This window comes from Salmo salar, chromosome 16 (assembly GCF_965601325.2).
Source record: "Salmo salar chromosome 16, fSalSal1, whole genome shotgun sequence".
NCBI classification, from domain to species: domain Eukaryota; kingdom Metazoa; phylum Chordata; class Actinopteri; order Salmoniformes; family Salmonidae; genus Salmo; species Salmo salar.
This window is the reverse complement of record NC_138306.1, coordinates 66,910,556-66,929,235: the sequence shown is the minus strand read 5'-3', so window position 1 is coordinate 66,929,235 and position 18,680 is coordinate 66,910,556. Positions and strand designations below refer to the sequence as shown.

General features: G+C 43.9%; 1 long non-coding RNA gene across 3 annotated transcripts; it reads right to left on the bottom strand.

The window, feature by feature from the left end:
• Positions 1–1,181: 1,181 nt before the first annotated feature.
• Positions 1,182–16,693, bottom strand: LOC106574286 (uncharacterized). Of its 3 annotated transcripts, none has more exons than XR_001321511.3 (6): positions 14,859–16,693; positions 14,153–14,270; positions 12,512–12,607; positions 11,994–12,161; positions 11,445–11,767; positions 1,182–5,835 (listed from the first exon to the last, which is right to left on the bottom strand). It is a non-coding gene; the product is annotated as an uncharacterized LOC106574286 (long non-coding RNA). The 3 variants fall into 3 exon arrangements; XR_001321510.3 differs by having other exon boundaries at positions 12,512–12,643; positions 14,204–14,270; XR_006759799.2 differs by having other exon boundaries at positions 14,204–14,270; positions 14,859–15,495.
• Positions 16,694–18,680: the final 1,987 nt, after the last annotated feature.

Here is an 18,680-nt window from a genome sequence, read left to right as displayed (position 1 = left end):
CATTCTTAGGGGTCAGAATTACTTCAGTCACAGACCCCCTGAAAGCCTGCACCCTCAGCCAGGAGATTACATCTCTCCTGGAGAAGAACGCAATCACAAGAGTAAAAGCATCGTAACAGCAAGATGGCTTTTACTAAACCTATTTCCGGGTTCTGAAGAAAGACTGAGGCTCCCGTCCAGTTCTGGATTTAAAACTGTTCAATGTTTTCCTAAAATTTCATCTCTTTCACATGTTGTGGATGGTAGACATTCTACAGACCGTAGCTGCGGGGGAATGGTTCACGTCCCTGGACTTAAAGGACTCTTAGTTTCAAGTTCCGGTCTTACTGGAACACAGAAGTTTTTTGCGGTTTGCCTTCCAAGGCCAGGCATACCAGTTTGCGGTATTACCCTTTGGCCTCTCCCTGGCTCCTTGTGTCTTCACAAGATGTGTGATTGCAGCCCTGAGCTTCCTCCATCTACAAGTGACCTTCCTTACCTTGATGACTGACTCAATCTATGCCCCCTCTCGCAAGTGTGCGGCCGAGAGCATAGCACTCACACAATGACCCATGTCAATGCAAAGTGTCTTACCATGAACAATGAAAAAAAGCAACTAAACACCAGGCCAGAAGGCCACCTTTATTGGCATGACTCTGAACTCCCATATTATGAGGGCATGTATAACCCCTCATCAGGCGGACAGCATTCTTCTTCTTCTGCAACAATTCCAGTTGAACGTTTTGGTGAAAGTATGAAAATTGCAACAAATTATGGGCATGCTCGCAGTGGCCTCCGCAGTGACACTGTTTGGCCTCCTGTCTTTAAGACCACTACAGTGTGGTTCAACGACCTCCGCTTGGACTCGAGACACCAAAATCTGAGTGACAAGGGTGTGCTAGTCTACTCCACGGCCATGGAGGAAGAGAAACTACTTGACTACAGGTATTCCTCTCTGATCAATTTTAGCAAGGCGGGAAGTAGTCACAACCGATGCTTCGCTAACAGGCTGGGGAGTAGTGTGGCAATACAGGTCTGTACTTGAAGAGTGGGGCCCCCCGCTGGAGGAAAGAACACATCAACGTAATAGAACTTCAGAGAATTTACCTAGCCCAGAGAGTTTACCTAACACTTTTTGCAGGTTCTCAAACATGTCCTGATACGATCAGACAATATATTGAAAGAAGAAGAATACAGCCTTCCCTGTAGCTCAGTTGGTAGAGCATGGTGTTTGCAACACCAGGGTTGTGGGTTCGATTCCCATGGGGGGCAAGCAAAAAAAATCTATGAAATTGTATGAAATGTATGCATTCACTACTGTAAGTCGCTCTGGATAAGAGCGTCTGCTAAATGACTAAAATGTAAATGTAAGAAAGAAGCCTTCAACTTCTGCCTTCCCCGTGAACCGGGGCCCCATGGCAGCCCATTGGTCACTGCAACTTTCTCTAGCCTCACAGCAGGGAGGGGGCAACAAGCTGGCTTTGGGGACCCAAGACTGATGGTGACTCAGGCCAAGGCCAAGCCCCTGAACCAAGGCAAACCTGGAGTTAAACAGTCCTTTGCTACGGTCAGCCGACATTTGGGCACAGCCCTATGCGTCAGAGGAGGATAACGGGCAAAGCCTCCGGGTCCTTGCCCTATCCTCTCTCTCGCTCGGGTTTAATGTAAGCCGTCCCTCCGCATCATTGGGGAGGCACTCCCCGTTGGATTCCCTGAGTAGCAGCGCTTTTTTGTGTCTTCGCTAACATGGGAAAATGAGGGATGTGTACTCCATCCCCCCTTCGGCTATCCCCTCTCCACCTTTTCAGGTTTTAAGCCAGGAGGACAGTCAGCATGTCTGCTCTCCCTCTGGTCTCTTCTGACTTAGAGCTGGATGACATTGCCATTTGCCATGACCATGGCTTACCCATTTCCCTTGCTTTAAGGCATTAGTCCCTCTAAATGTCTATTGCGTTAGCAACACAGTTTAACAGGGTCACATGGGAACCTCCTCGGTACTACAACCAGGAAGAATCATCAATCTATGTGGGTCGAGGCAGGGAAGAAACCTGACACAATTATCAGTTTTCATACGATAAACGGGGAGACAGGTTTCCAGGATTCACTTCAGAGATTGCCGTAACACACAGGGTTTCTCAGGATCTTTTGGGGGAAATCTTATAGCAACTTGGTTATATTAATATTGGAAAGTCGAGCTTTAGGACAGTATTCCATTACTTGTACTTTCTGGTCGTTTGCTGAGCACCTGAGCCCCAGACTGGTACACCAAGTCCACCACGCTCTGGTGTTTTTTCCTTATCCCGTTCCTATATGCGCTTGGTTCATGCAGTCGGGCACTTGTCTACTTTCCCTTTGGGAATGACTCACTAAGGAAACGTTTGCTCTTGTTAGCCCTCCCCTCCGGGATAGGGCCAAGACAGACCAGACACATAATTTATCTATGTTGTAGGATTAGGACATCTGGGTTACCAGCATGTTTCCTTCTTCCTTTAACCCTTTCAGTCCTGAGACCTGAGTAAAAATAGGCTTTTCAATTAACAGACTTTCATTTATCTGCATGTCCAGCCCTTACATTTAGCCTCACAATTAAGTGTTTTACCATTTACCTTTCAGGACAATCAGGGCTACAAGTAGAACATAAAACAATTTGAAAAACATTTTCATTCATGGCTTTTGACAAATATCAATAACAAAATAAGGTCAGACAAAGCAGAAATAAGTGCAGAAATTGTTTGCTCACTGGGAAATGAATATCCAACTAATCAGTGTAGAGAGTTGAGTTTGTGATAGAAACGGTGAGCTTATTACAGTATTATCAACACTATGTCAAGGGATGTCCTATGATCTTCCATGTAGAAGAACCCCTTACCATCTAATGACTCTTGTGTAGGTTGTGAGCGTCATAGAGCAAAACGTGCGTTTTTGAGAGAGTCTCAGCTTTTCACATATAGCTTGCAATAGTTTGTAGCTCAAACCATTCGGACTAGACAGTAGATTTTGTAAAAAGACCTGGCCCCGAGCTGCCGATCTAGCCTAGCCCCCGTTAATCACACAAATGGATGGTCGATCTACGGATGCAGAAGAAATAGACAAATCCAATGGTACATTGGATTAACTGCTACTATATCTCACCTGTTACAAAGGCCTTGACAGTTACAGTAGGGTAACAACCTCGTGTCGTTTTGAGGGTGCGCATTGCTTACGCAAAAATCAGTCTCCAAGCCTTTAGCCTGTAACATGGGACAGTCTATGGTGCTTGGGGCTTTCATCTGGTTGCCTTTGTGCCGCTGGAAAGCAGGGAGATGTAATATTTCTCTTTCTAGCCCGTTTTTGCCCATCTACCCAATGCCTGCAAAGCGAGTGAGTGGGCAGCGTGCGCCATTCGTGTCCACCGTTTGTGCCTTCAGTTTGCCCTGGGGTCCTCCTCGTTACCTTGGCACCCAAACCCTACGTCTAAGGTCAGCGGCAGCTGTGTTGTCGTGCCCTGAAGCTTATAGTTACACTCGCTGCTCTTACCATATAGTAGAGCGTCTCCACCATGTGTCCAGCATCAGTCACAGTGACTGAAAACTTTAACGCCTGTGAGTGGCAATGACCCCTGCGTTTTTGGGCACCTCCCTGCAAAGGGAGGCCCCCTACCTCATTAATGGCCATCTTTGGATAGTGGAGGCTCTTGTATTGCAAAATATAATATCAAGGGTTACAGGCCGGAAGGTAGAGGTATGGCTACCTCTTTCGCACTGTTCTATGGCATTTCCTAATGGAAGACTTGCATTTTGGCATGTGGGAACACCCTTTGGGCTGTTGCGGTGACCTTTTCACTGCCACACCGGCAGTCATGAGTCATGTCGGCAGTAAAATTCCATGTGGCTTTTGAGTCACGGTAATCTCTTCAAATGCACTCTGGACATGCTTTGGTAGTACCTAACTTGCTAACAGTCTTTAGGTCCTAATGGCCTGGTACACAGGGCTCTATTGTCTCTCTAACCACTCTGACGTCAACACAATCGAAAATTACTTCAAACACTTATCAAAACAGTATCATGCTTTTAAAACTCACCTCACTGTGATGATCAATTTGAAGAAAGTTCAACAGCAGGTTGAAACTGAGTGTAAAACATGGTCTTTGTGGATGTTATTTCAAAGTTTAACACAACAAAATGGACAGCACTTTCTAAAGTTATGATTAATTGAAAACACCAAAATGCATATTAGATCTTATGCATACTCATAGGCTTGGAAAATTACCTAAGATGACCTAACGTCCAAAATTTCTATCCACAAGTCTGGGAGAGAACGTATAGCCCTAGGCAATGCTTTTGGTTCATTGATTGTGCAAGGGTGGCTTACAGGTAGCCTACAATTGTAGTGAATTTGATTTTGAATAGCATAGTAATAGAGCATTTTTTATATTTTCATGATTAAATTGGGTGACATTACCCTTAGCTATACAGAATATCTCACCACCATGTGTTTCCATCTCCTCTATTCATTTTTTGAGCGTGCAAAGGGGCGGTCAACAGTTTAGGGAAATATGTTTGAGAAAACGTTACAGTCGATGTTCCAGAACAGATTTCACTTTGTTCCCCATATTAAGCACTAGGTAGTTGCAGGAACAGGGTTGGAGAGCCCATGGCATACAGCGTTTGGGCAGAATATCACCTGCCGCGCAAGGAGAGCATGCTCCTCAAACACTGGTCGATACGTGGCGTGAAAGTGTTATATTTATTTCTCAGCTTCTCATATTCATTAAGCACATCCACTATAAACCTTAAGTAGCCTGCTAAGCATCATTGAAAAACGTTCCGACAGGAAAGCATGCAGCCTCTATTCGAGTGCATATGGATGACGTCTTGAAAATATGATCACTTCATGAGACAACAGCTGTGCAGCCTGAAGCAAGGAACAGCGCACAAGCTTCCTCAAATCATCAAGAGTCTAAAGTTCCATCACGCAGCCCATATATGTTTTGATTTCTACGACATTAAGGTATGTATTATTGACAACTAAAGTTGCCAAATAACTAGAAATCTAGGATATAGGACCCTGTATCAAGTGATCACTTTAACACGCAACATATTTTTCCCATTCTATTTTATTCAGCTAAGTTCAATAATATTCTTCTTACTACAAAATAATGTCATGGGACTTAGCGCATTCGGAAAGTATTCAGACCCCTTGGCATTTTCAACATTTTGTTACAGCCTTATTCTAACATCTCTGGAGAGACCTGAAAATAGCTGTGCAGCAATGCTCCCCATCAAACCTGACAGAGCTTGAGAGGATCTGCAGAGAAGAATGGGAGAAACTCCCAATGCATAGCGCATAGAATTAAAAAAAGTATTGTCAGATATTACTCATCCTAAATCAGCCAGGTTTATTTTACATGTAAGATATATTGGAGATAAGACAAGCACTGGAACTATGTATGTATGTATGTATGTATGTATGCACGCACGCACACGGGGGATTGGAAATGATGCAGATGATTACATTGGAAGCTACCATCTACACACAATATTAAAGCTGGTCTTTCTCCCCCCCCCCCCCCCAAAAAATGTAAGACAGGTAAACAAACTGCTTTTTTTACAGATAAAAATCACTACGGCCTACATTGTAAACTGATAAACATTTTCAAAAAATGAAATAAAAAGTATTCTTTATTCTCTTGATAAATTGCATCTTCAAAAATGGCTTAAGGCATCCAACTCACAGATTTGAGATTTCGCACTGCTGTCAATGACAAGAACATCGTCTATAGTGCTTGCGACGTTGGTTCAGTCTCTTGTACAGACACCATCAGTTTCACCATGCTGCCCTGAGATGGATGAAATCTTCTGATGACTTCTCCAGCATCTGCAAACAGTAAGCAAAGAGCAATATTTTGAAATAAACCATCCCAATTTATGAGAAGCCACAGCGCATTCGAAAAGTATTCAGACCCTTTGACTTTTTCCAATATTTTTTACGTTACAGCCTTATTCTAAAATAATCTATTTTCCTCAATCAAAACCCAACACCCCATAACGACAAAGCAAAAACAGTTTGAAAAACTAATATTACATAAGTATTCTGAGCCTTTACTCAGTAGTTTGTTGAAGCACCTTTGGCAGAGATTACAGCCTAGAATCTTCTTGGGTATGATGCTACCAGCTTGGCACACCTGTATTTGGGGAGTTTCTCCCATTCTTCTCTGCAGATCCTCAAGCTTTGTCAGGTAGGATGGGGAGTGTCACTGCACAGCTATTTTTCAGGTCTCAAGAGATGTTTGATCGGGTTCAAGTCTGGGCTCTGGCTGGTCCAGTCAAGGATATTCAGAGACTTGTCCTGAAGCCACTCCTGCGTTGTCTTGGCTGTGTGCTTAGGGTCATTGTCCTTTTGGAAGGTGAAACTTCACCCCAGTCTGAAGTCCTGAGCAGGTTTTCATCAAGGATCTCTGTACTGTACTTTGCTCCGTTAATCTTTCCCTCGATCCTCACTAGTCTCCCAGTCCCTGCCGCTGAAAAACATCCCCACAACATGATGCTGCCACCATGCTTCACCGTAGGGATGGTGCCAGGTTTCCTCCAGGCGTGACGCTTGGCATTCAGGGAAAAGAGTTCAATCTTGGTTTCATCAGACAAGAGAATCTTGTTTCTCATGGTCAGAGTCCTTTAGGTGCCTTTTGGCAAACTCCAAGCTGGCTGTCTTGTGCCTTTTACTGAGGAGTGGCATCCGTCTGGCCACTACAATAAAGGCCTGATTGGTGGAGTGCTGTCGAGATGGTTGTCCTTCTGGAAGGTTCTGCCATCGCCCCAGAGGAACTCTGGAGCTCTGTCAGTGACCATCGGGTTCTTGGTCACCTCCCTGACCAAGGTCCTTCTCCCAAGATTGCTCAGTTTGGCTGGGCTGCCAGCTTTAGGAAGAGTCTTGGTGGTTCCAAACATCTTCCATTTAAGAGTGAGGGAGGCCACTGTGTTCTTGGGGACCTTCAATGCTGCAGGAATGTTTTGCTACCCTTCCCCAGATCTGTGCCTCAACACAATCCTGTCTCGGAGCTCTACGGACAACTCCTTTGACCTCACGGCTTGGTTTTTGCTCTGACATGCAGTGTCAACTGTGGGACATTATATAGACAGGTGTGTCCCTTTCTATATATACTGCTCAAAAAAAATAAAGGGAACACTTAAACAACACAATGTAACTCCAAGTCAATCACACTTCTGTGAAATCAAACTGTCCACTTAGGAAGCAACACTGATTGACAATAAATTTCACATGCTGTTGTGCAAATGGAATAGACAACAGGTGGAAATTATAGGCAATAAGCAAGACACCCCCAATAAAGGAGTGGTTCTGCAGGGGGTGACCACAGACCACTTCTCAGTTCCTATGCTTCCTGGCTGATGTTTTGGTCACTTTTGAATGCTGGCGGTGCTTTCACTCTAGTGGTAGCATGAGAAGGAGTCTACAACCCACACAAGTGGCTCAGGTAGTGCAGCTCATCCAGGATGGCACATCAATGCGAGCTGTGGCAAGAAGGTTTGCTGTGTCTGTCAGTGTAGTGTCCAGAGCATGGAGGCGCTACCAGGAGACAGGCCAGTACATCAGGAGACGTGGAGGAGGCCGTAGGAGGGCAACAACACAGCAGCAGGACCGCTACCTCCGCCTTTGTGCAAGGAGGAGCAGGAGGAGCACTGCCAGAGCCCTGCAAAATAACCTCCAGCAGGCCACAAATGTGCATGTGTCTGCTCAAACGGTCAGAAATAGACTCCACGAGGGTGGTATGAGGGTGCGAGGTCCACAGGTGGGGGTTGTGCTTACAGCCCAACACCGTGCAGGACGTTTGGCATTTGCCAGAGAACACCAAGATTGGCAAATTCGCCACTGGCGCCCTGTGCTCTTCACAGATGAAAGCAGGTTCACACTGAGCACATGTGACAGACGTGACAGAGTCTGGAGACGCCGTGGAGAACGTTCTGCTGCCTGCAACATCCTCCAGCATGACCGGTTTGGCGGTGGGTCAGTCATGGTGTGGGGTGGCATTTCTTTGGGGGGCCACACAGCCCTCCATGTGCTCGCCAGATGTAGCCTGACTGTCATTAGGTACCGAGATGAGATCCTCAGACCCCTTGTGAGACCATATGCTGGTGCGGTTGGCCCTGGGTTCCTCCTAATGCAAGACAATGCTAGACCTCATGTGGCTGGAGTGTGTCAGCAGTTCCTGCAAGAGGAAGGCATTGATGCTATGGACTGGCCCGCCCGTTCCCCAGACCTGAATCCAATTGAGCACATCTGGGACATCATGTCTCGCTCCATCCACCAACGCCACGTTGCACCACAGACTGTCCAGGAGTTGGCGGATGCTTTAGTCCAGGTCTGGGAGGAGATCCCTCAGGAGACCATCCACCACCTCATCAGGAGCATGCCCAGGCGTTGTAGGGAGGTCATACAGGCATGTGGAGGCCACACACACTACTGAGCCTCCTTTTGACTTGTTTTAAGGACATTACATCAAAGTTGGATCAGCCTGTAGTGTGGTTTTCCACTTTAATTTTGAGTGTGACTCCAAATCCAGACCTCCATGGGTTGATAAATTGGATTTCCATTGATTATTTTTGTGTGATTTTGTTGTCAGCACATTCAACTATGTAAAGAAAAAAGTATTTAAGAAGATTATTTCTTTCATTCAGATCTAGGATGTGTTGTTTAAGTGTTCCCTTTATTTTTTTGAGCAGTGTATATAATATAGCAAGTAAAACACTGGAATGGTAGATTTGCTGTGGAAGAAAGTGCAAAGTACAAATAATGGGGTGCAAATGAGCAAAATAAATAAATACAGTAGGGGAAGATGTATTTGTTTGGGCTAAATTATAGTTGGGCTATGTACAGGTGCAGTAATCTGTGAGCTGCTCTGACAGCTGGCGCTTAAAGCTAGTGAGGGAGATAAGTGTTTCCAGTTTGAGATTTTTGTAGTTCGTTCCAATAATTGGCAGCAGAGAACTGTAAGGAGAGGCGGCCGAAAGAGGAATTGGCTTTGGGGGTGACCAGAGAGATATACCTGCTGGAGCGCGTGCTACAGGTGGGTGCTGCTATGGTGACCAGCGAGCTGAGATAAGGGGGAACTTTACCTAGCAGGGTCTTGTAGATGACCTGGAGCCAGTGGGTTTGGCGACGAGTATGAAGCGAGGGCCAGCCAACGAGAGCGTACAGATCGCAGTGGTGGGTTGTATATGGGGCTTTGGTGACAAAATGGATGGCACTGAGATAGACTGCATCCAATTTATTGAGTAGGGTATTGGAGGCTATTTTGTAAATGACGTCGCCGAAGTCGAGGATCGGTAGGATGGTCAGTTTTACGAGGGTATGTTTGGCAGCATGAGCTTAAGATGCTTTGTTGCGAAATAGGAAGCCAATTCTAGATTTAACTTTGGATTGGAGATGTTTGATGTGAGTCTGGAAGGAGAGTTTACAGTCTAACCAGACACCTAGGTATTTGTAGTTGTCCACATATTCTAAGTCAGAACCGTCCAGAGTAGTGATGCTGGACGGGCAGGCAGGTGCAGGCAGCGATCGGTTGAAGAGCATGCATTTAGTTTTTACTTGTATTTGAGAGCAGTTGGAGGCCACGGAAGGAGAGTTGTATGGTATTGAAGCTCGTCTGGAGGGTAGTTAACAGTGTCCAAAGAAGGGCCAGAAGTATACAGAATGGTGTCTGCGTAGAGGTGGATCAGAGACTCACCAGCAGCAGGAGCGGCATCATTGATGTATACAGAGAAAAGAGTCGGCCCAAGAATTGAACCCTGTAGCACCCCCATAGAGACTGCCAGAGGTACTTTTAAATAAAATTAGTAAACATCTCTAAAAACCTGTTTTCACTTTGTCATTTTGGGGTATTGTGTGTAGATTAATGAGGGGAAAAAATAATTTAATCAATTTTAGAATGAAGCTGTAACGTAACAAAACGTGGAAAAATGGAAGGTGTCTAAATACTTCTCAAATACACTGCATTCAAAACATTAAGAAAACCTTCCTAATATTGAGTTGCGCAACCCCTTTAACTTTACTCCTCCCCTTCGTCTACACTGATTGAAGTGGATTTAACAAGTGACATCAATAAAGGGTCATAGCTTTCACCTGGATTCACCTGGTCAGTCTGTCATGGAAAGAGCTGGTGTTCATAATATTTTGTACAGTGTAAATTAGTATGGATATGTATATTGTAATACCTCACAGATCATTCACATTATCTCAAAACATTGCCACTCCCGCCCAGATCACTGCGCACAAGATACATAATCACGTGTTGAGGGTACATGCACGTTGACCATGACCAGGCAGGCAAACAAAAGCAAAAGAGGACAGTCGCATAATTTTTTTTTTTTTTTTTTTTTTTTTAAAGATTACAACAAAAAATTACAGGACCAGCAATTACCCAATTGATGTAGAATCTGAATCATCCCTTTAATGCATGTAAGGTGCTGTGGTTGGCATTTAAAAACAATGACTGTATTTTCATAAACATAGGTCATTTTCCAATATCCATAGTGTAGTTTACAAAAGTTCAAATCAGGAAGGCTGGTCTGAATGACCGTTTTTCCCAGTTTGACAACCATCTACTACCAGCTATAATAACCTTAAGGCCCATCATTGGAACGCCTTTCGCCTAGCAAGGGGGTTTCAATGCCACCTGCCCAGCAAAGTGCTACCCGTCATCAGCATTTGGCTCCGAGGAGCATGGTGACATGAAGTGGTTTCTGTGAGAAGAACAGGAGGGGGCGTGTTACCCCATGTGCCGTTTTACCTCAAGTTATCCTAACGGGTAGGCCTACATTATATTCACTGTGTTTATGCAATTTTTTCTCTAGGACATAGCATGTATTGATTAATGTTAACTAGTTAAAAGATCACATTTCAGATCTAGCTAATGGTTATGCCCATGGTAGATGCAGATAGGCAACCCAATGCATCAGCCTATTTATTTATAGCCACTATGCTGCATCAGCTGGGCTACAGGTGATAATGCTTATAGCATACCTGATAAGAAAGACCATGCATAGGCTATATGCTTGGTCCAAAATAATTTTACCAATATGTAATTGGGCTCATTTCTGGATGTGGAAATTAGATTTTAGATTATTTTAATATATTTTGGAGTAGAATGTCCTTTTAAAAAGTCACCAGCTGAACTTCAGTCCTTCTACATACAACTTCTCATGTGGGGGGGGGGGGGTCCCTGCACCCCCAAAACCTTTTCCTCCACTGCTACAGAAATGTTTAGTTCTAGTTTTAAGGATTTGTTGTACAGCTTGCGGCCGAGACCACTTGATAGAGTGGATTGCTCTCTGCTGGCCTTACCTCTGGTATACACTTCCAGTGTAGCAGCTAAAAACCTAGAATGACAGGCTACTTTTTATAAGCCCCCAGGTTCATAGGGGAACACCTTTGCATCCGTAACTCAGCCGAGATCAACACAAACCACTTACATTACTCCCTTGTGTAGTTGATGAGCTGGTTAGACTCCCCGTCAGTAGCCACCTTAGATTCAGACATCACGTCCGACTCATTGGGTTTGGCTTTAGCTTGAGAGGGTTTAGCTTCTTGTGAGTCATTGCCTTCAGTTGTGGCTCCAGCTACAACGAGAACCAGTTGTATCTCTTCCTGGACGTTGCTAAACAGCCAGTCGTCGTTCCTCAGGGTCTCCACGTATCTGGGAGGGGAGCATTGAGGGCCCCCCCCCCTGCCAGTGAGTTGTACCTCTCAGAGCGCAGCAGCCCCTAATGCCGTGCCAGCTACAGTACATAAACACCTGAGGAAGATGAGGAATATGTGGCTTCAGTGATATGCAGGAAACTGGCTAAAACTGGAAACAGTTACTATGACTGCTGTGTGATAGTCAGGTATGGGTTCAATTCCATTTCAACACAAAAGTACATTGAAATTCTCGCTAAGCATTGAACAGGGCCATTTATTTTCTTAAGCATTTTTCAACACAAATTCGCTTTCTGAATTGTTTTATTTGAAATGGAATTTACCCCAGCCCTTGTGACAGCGTTTCAAGTGTGTGCGCGCGCACCAGGATGGAAAGCACAGGGATCTGCCGTGTGACCGGTAGGTCCTTGAGGGCTACGAGCAACTCGCTGATCCTCTGGCCAAAGTGCTTCTGGGTTTCCGTGAAGAGGTTGGTGATGGTCAGTGATTGCCTTCAGATACAGATATAATAATACACTGTCACACTGAGTCCTATTGGAAATAGGCTGAATGTTACACAGGTTATTGGTCATCACAGGTTATTGGTCATCAACAGGGTTGCGGGCAACTCCATTTCAGTGCAGTCAATGCAGGAAGGATTCACGTATTGTTTACTTTATTTGGACAGGTAGAATTAGAGACGGATACAGAGAGATGGGAGGCATATAAGGGTTGGAGTATGATCCCTGGTCTCCGGTAGGGAGTAGTTTATGTGCCTAGAGCATTACCGCTAGACCAAAGGCTCTGCACTTACTTCCTGTATGGCTGAATTGAAATGGAATTGTCCCCAACCCCAGGTTACCTTAGCTTGGGGTACGAGAAGGATTGTTGACCTTGAGGACTACGTAGTACATCTTACAGAGATCTTCCTGGAGAGTCATGGCACATCTGTACCAATCTGGAGGTAAGGCAGGAAGGAGTCCAATACAGTAGGCTTCATGACAAGAAACCAATATGCATTTCCACAGTAAGCTTACTGCAAACAGTAACAAAATGTTTATGCTGTTGGAGACCATTAAGACCGGGGCACATTTTCTTGCATAATTAGCAGTAGTAATAATTATGGGTAAGGGCTGATAGACATGTAAATTTCAATCTTTACTGGTTTATATCACTATATTATCTTAGTATGAATATATGTTTTTTTTATATATCCTTTGGGATTTAAAGTAGTGTTAAGTTTATGCTCTTTGTATGAGAAGTGAAATGTTTGTGGACTGCAGGAATGGGTACTCCCAATAACTCAAGCCCTGGCTTGACTGATACCAAGTCCTGTGATATGCAAGGAGCAGCACAGAGAAATACTGGATGATGGAAAAGTACTGAAACATCTTTGTGGAAGGAAAGGGGTGAGAACTAAGGGTATAAAATGGGCACTGCACTGAATGCATGTTCTTGGCTGAAGCACCCAGTTGGGAGTAACAAATCTAGTTTGAGCCTTGTTGCTGTCTGCTTGGATTTTGTACCAGAAATCTAGAACCTAACAGTCGTGCTCCTCCGTGGATATTACAGGACTTCTTACCAGTGGAGAGAGGTCTTGAGTTGTTGGGAGTACGCATTCCTACAGTTCACTAAATAATTCCAATTCCACTACACAGAGAGCTTAGACTGAACACTACTTTCAATCTCCAAGGTTATATAAAAAACATCTATTCATACTAAGAGGACATAATGATATAAACCTGTAAAGATATACAATAGTCATTACAAGCCATCAGCCCTAACAAGATGATTACTACTGATAATTATACAAAAAAATGTGCGCAGGTCTTAATGGTCTCCGACCAAAGTATCTGAGCGAGTTGAATGGTTGGAAATCGCGCTCATCGCAAAGAGAGCGGTTTGCTCCGCTATGACAAAAACTGCTGCTCCAAATTCGCTCCATTCTATGAAACACAATTTAACCGACCCCAATCTATTTTGTGACTACCTGAACCTACCAATTGTTTTTTAAGTATTGAAACCAAACCATGTGTTTGAATGAAAAGTATTTGAAATAACATCAAAAGGTGAATGTAACAAGCGAACATAATTTCAAATAGGCTAAATGTCATTAAATAGCATATAAAACACTAACTAGGTCAGGAGCCAGAAAGGAATAAAAATGTATTATTTAGGCTATATTATTTCAAGGCTATAGCCCTATAGCCTACAAATAAATACATTGCGACACAATAGGCTGGTTGTATTAAATCATTATAGTCTATAAATTGCGTATATAGGCTGTGACGGACTTAGATATACAAATTAAACTTAAAATGAATGCTTTTGAATTCATTTTTATAAACAACTTTGGCCAGTCTGGCTTCAGGCTCATGCGATGGTGCCTGTAGAGCAGGCCAGCAGTGGATAACACATGCTAAACACCATTTTGGAATTTTATTCCCTCTTCATGCACCAATCATTATAGAAGAACGATGCATCAAATCAAATGTATTCTCACATTTTTGTTATGCCAAGCTCAGGTGTTCATTTTCTCTCTCCATCATCTCACCGTTTAAGTTATCCCACCAGTCAATTTTCTTTCTCCCGGTGCATTTCGCATCGACAGCAAAGGCAATCTGACAGGACAATAAAATTACAATGACACATATGATGGATTTAGCGTTGTACCATTCCTGGGTCAGAGGCTGGTTTAGCGGCAGTGCTGCCGTTCCTGGGACCACAGTTGGTTCCACAACTGCCATTATCCCTCATCTATCAATCAATCACTCACAAAAAAAAAACCTGTCATAGTCCAACTCTCCTGATAAGACATTCTGTTTCTCAAGATATTCCTTGTTGGTGTTCCTTAAAATTTATTTAGTTGGCTTTGATTTTTTAATAGACTATGGCATATCATAAATAGCTGAAATAGCTTAGCGCTTCCTTACCTGTTCATAAATCCCCCCAAAATGTTACTTGCAAAGACATGAATTGTTGTAGCGTTTAGCCTACATTTTTTACCTCTGAGAACATGAACCAATCCTGAATCAGGCAGACCGTACACTGAAAGTAGCCAGACTGGCCACTCTGGCTGTAAATAAGTAATTTTGTACCTTCAAATAATTATAATTGATTTACTACTAGACATAGAACATCAGACAGTAAGGGGCTATTAGCATGTGGACATTTTACAGAATGCATGGAAGGGTGTATTGATAATTTACCTCGTAGAGAAAGAAGCAAATCCACACCAGACCGATGAGAAAGCAGGTGGTGAAGATTCGCTTGAACTGGACAAACCAGGAGACTGTAGACCACAGCTTGCTGCAGATGATGACCACTATAATTAAAACGCACACAAACACCTGGAAGAGAGAGAAGGTCCTTTAGAGCAGGGTTTCCCAAACTCTGTCCTGGAGGCCGTTTTGGATGTTACATTAGATCTACACAAGCAGATTCAAATAATCAAAGCTTGATGAGTTGGTTATTTGAATCAGTTGAGTAGTGCTAGGTCAAAAAAAAAAAATGCACCCAGGACAGAGTTTGGGAAACCCTGCTTTAGAGAAGAGCCAGATTTGGTTCATTAACAAATGCTATCGGCCATGACTGAATTCAAACATGATTTGGTTTCGGGGTTTGGTTTGATGTGGGTGTCTCTTGTGTTTGCAGGTGGGAAGAGTTAACCAAATCATTTTGTCTTTTAGCTTCAGCCGGCTGGTGTGCGACCGTGGCAAATGTGGTTTGACTTTGGATAGCCCATCTCTTGGACAATATTTTCATGTTGCACATCTGTCTCATTACATACATTAAATATTTGTATCCGAATTTCTAGATGGTTTGAGGTTAAGTCGTAAAAATTTGGCTACTGACCTTTTAGAATATTGTCCCATGTACATTGTGAAATTTACGGATGTCTCCAACTAGCCACATAGGGATGTCGAATGTCAAACCAAATTGACCATGGGCATTAGGATCAGACCGCATGCAGCTGCGCTCCTAAATGATGATTACTTGGGTACTGCCAGCTGTGGGCAGGATTATAATAAACCCAACCCACGGAAAACTGTTACAGTACCCTTCATTCCGTGACATTCCATTCTTTCCCATCTTGCAAATCTGTTTTGGATGAGAATTACTTTATGACCAAAATTATTCTATTTACATTTTGTAGTCAATGTTGACACAATAATAAATGTTTCTGGCTCATATTGATGCCACATAGGCCATTTTCAAAACGAGAAGTTGCTTTTTAGGGGCAGTCACTCCTTAAATAACTGCGATGACAATGAGAAATGTGTCAGGTCTGTCTTGTCTTGAGTGTACAGTAAATGACTGTGCTCTGAATTGGAGTGGTTAAGTCATATTGATGAACACAAAGGTGCCCGTTAGCTTCATACGCATCTCAGTCTGTCGGTGGACCAGATCGGACTCGCTTCCTCAATTTATTTATTTATTTCACCTTTATTTAACCAGGTAGGCTAGTTGAGAACAAGTTCTCATTTGCAACTGCGACCTGGCCAAGATAAAGCGTAGCAATTCGACACATACAACAACACAGAGTTACACATGGAATAAACAAAACATACAGTCAATAATACAGTAGAACAAAAGAAAACAAAAAGTCTATATACAGTGAGTGCAAATGAGGTAAGTTAAGGCAATAAATAGGCCATGGTGGCAAGGTAATTACAATATAGCAATTAAATACTGGAATGGTAGATGTGCAGAAGATGAATGTGCAAGTAGAGATACTGGGGTGCAAAGGAGCAAGATAAATAAATAAATACAGTATGGGGATGAGGTAGGTAGATAGAAGGGCTGTTTACAGATGGGTGCAGTGATCTGTGAGCTGCTCTGACAGCTGGTGCTTAAAGCTAGTGAGGGAGATATGAGTCTCCAGCTTCAGAGATTTTTGCAGTTCGTTCCAGTCATTGGCAGCAGAGAACTGGAAGGAGAGGCGGCCAAAGGAGGAATTGGCTTTTGGGGTGACCAGTGAGATATACCTGCTGGAGCGCATTCTACGAGTGGGTGCTGCTATGGTGACCAGTGAGCTGAGATAAGGCGGGGCTTTACCTAGCAGAGACTTGTAGATAACTTGTAGCCAGTGGGTTTGGCGACGAGTATGAAGCGAGGGCCAACCAACGAGAGCGTACAGGTCGCAATGGTGGGTAGTATATGGGGCTTTGGTGACAAAACGGATGGCACTGTGATAGACTGTATCCAGTTTGTTGAGTAGAGTGTTGGAGGCTATTTTATTGATGACATCACCGAACTGGAGGATCGGTAGGATGGTCAGTTTTACGAGGGTGTGTTTGGCAGCATGAGTGATCTCAAGCAGAGATCAGACATGCCAGCCAGCACCATTGAGAGCAGTTTTGTTTTTATATGTCCTTTAGTTTGTGTGTAGGCTAGTCCTAGCCTACGAGTTACTATGTTTTCTTACAAGTATGAACTTGTAAGTGTAACCGATGTGAAATGGCTAGTTAGTTAGTGGTGGTGCGCGCTAATAGCGTTTCAATCGGGTGACGTCACTTGCTCTGAGACCTGAAGTGTTTGTTCCCCTTGCTCTGCAAGGGCCGTGGCTTTTGTGGCGTGATGGGTAACGATGCTTTGTGGGTGTCAGTTGTTGATGTGTGCAGAGGGTCCCCGGTTCAAGACCAGGTTGGGGCGAGGAGAGGGACGGAAGATATACTGTTACATTGATGCTGTTGACCCGGATCACTGGTTGCTGCGGAAAAGGAGGAGGTCAAAAGGGGGGTGAGTGTAACCCATGTGAAATGGCTAGTTAGTTAGCGGTGGTGCGCGCTAATAGCGTTTCAATCGGGTGACGTCACTCACTCTGAGACCTGAAGTAGTTGTGGCTGTGGCTTTTGTGTCACGATGCTTCGTGGGTGTCAGTTGTTGATGTGTGCAGAGGGTCCCTGGTTCAAGCCCAGGTTGGGGCGAGGAGAGGGACAGAAGCTATACTGTTACATAAGTCCAGAAAAGACGTTACCTCACAGAAAAAGAAGTTATTTTAATTTCATCCTCCCTGCCCGTGTAGCCTACTTTACAAACTGTCAGTCATCAAGTCCTTTAGGCAAACCACATGTGGTGTGTGTGGCGGTAAATCCACTTGATTTTGAGCATCACAGTCCCCTCTGGTACACATTATCACCTTCATGACTGTGTCGATCTCTACACCTATGGTGTCCTCAAAGTGAGTGCCATCTCGAGGCCTCGAGTTCATGTGCTTTGAGATCCACCAGGATCTGGCTGAGGGCATCGTCCAGATCACCCATTCTACAGCTGTCCATTCCCTCCAGAAGCTTCCAGATCTCCGCCAACGCTTGCCGAGACAGTCCTACTTTGGCGTCGTAGTAGAGATCATTCTGGAAATCACTGGGCAAGTGGTTGGAAAGGAATAGAAAATAAACAGTACAACAAAGTATAGGCACTTGGCATATACAGATAGCATAATACATCACAAGGTGGTAAAACTAGGGTTGGGCGATGTCAACCTTTATCCCATTGTGATTATATACTCAAAACTTTTCTAAACGATGGTATCGCCCCCTATTATAAATACCTCTGCTACAACCACTGTCAGGCTATAGCGCAAAATCACATGCTACATCTGGACGAATCAATGCGAAAAAAATAATGTTGTTGAAAGCCTGGGCAGAGGCTAAGTGAAGGCAAATCTTTTCTAATCTTTCTGGTGGAGTTTCAGCATGGCCAGGTCAGGTATATGTGTGCGTTTTTGTGGCGCGCACATGAAGAAATGACAGTCAACTGATTAGCAACAGGCTTTCTTACCGTACTGAGTTAGGTTATAAATCATGGGCTGGATAGAAGCAAGTCTACCGTCTTCAGAACCGGTTAATAATAGCTTTATTTGCCTCATCTTCCTTTCTTAACGGTCATATTGTTTGTTCCATCTCTCATAAAGCTGTGATTGAGAATAGCCTATACCTAGGCCAATAGACTGACCTTCATTCTTGTTCTTTTTGAATGCGGCACATTTTGGACAACTTCTTAGGCTATTAAAATATTTGGGAAATAGG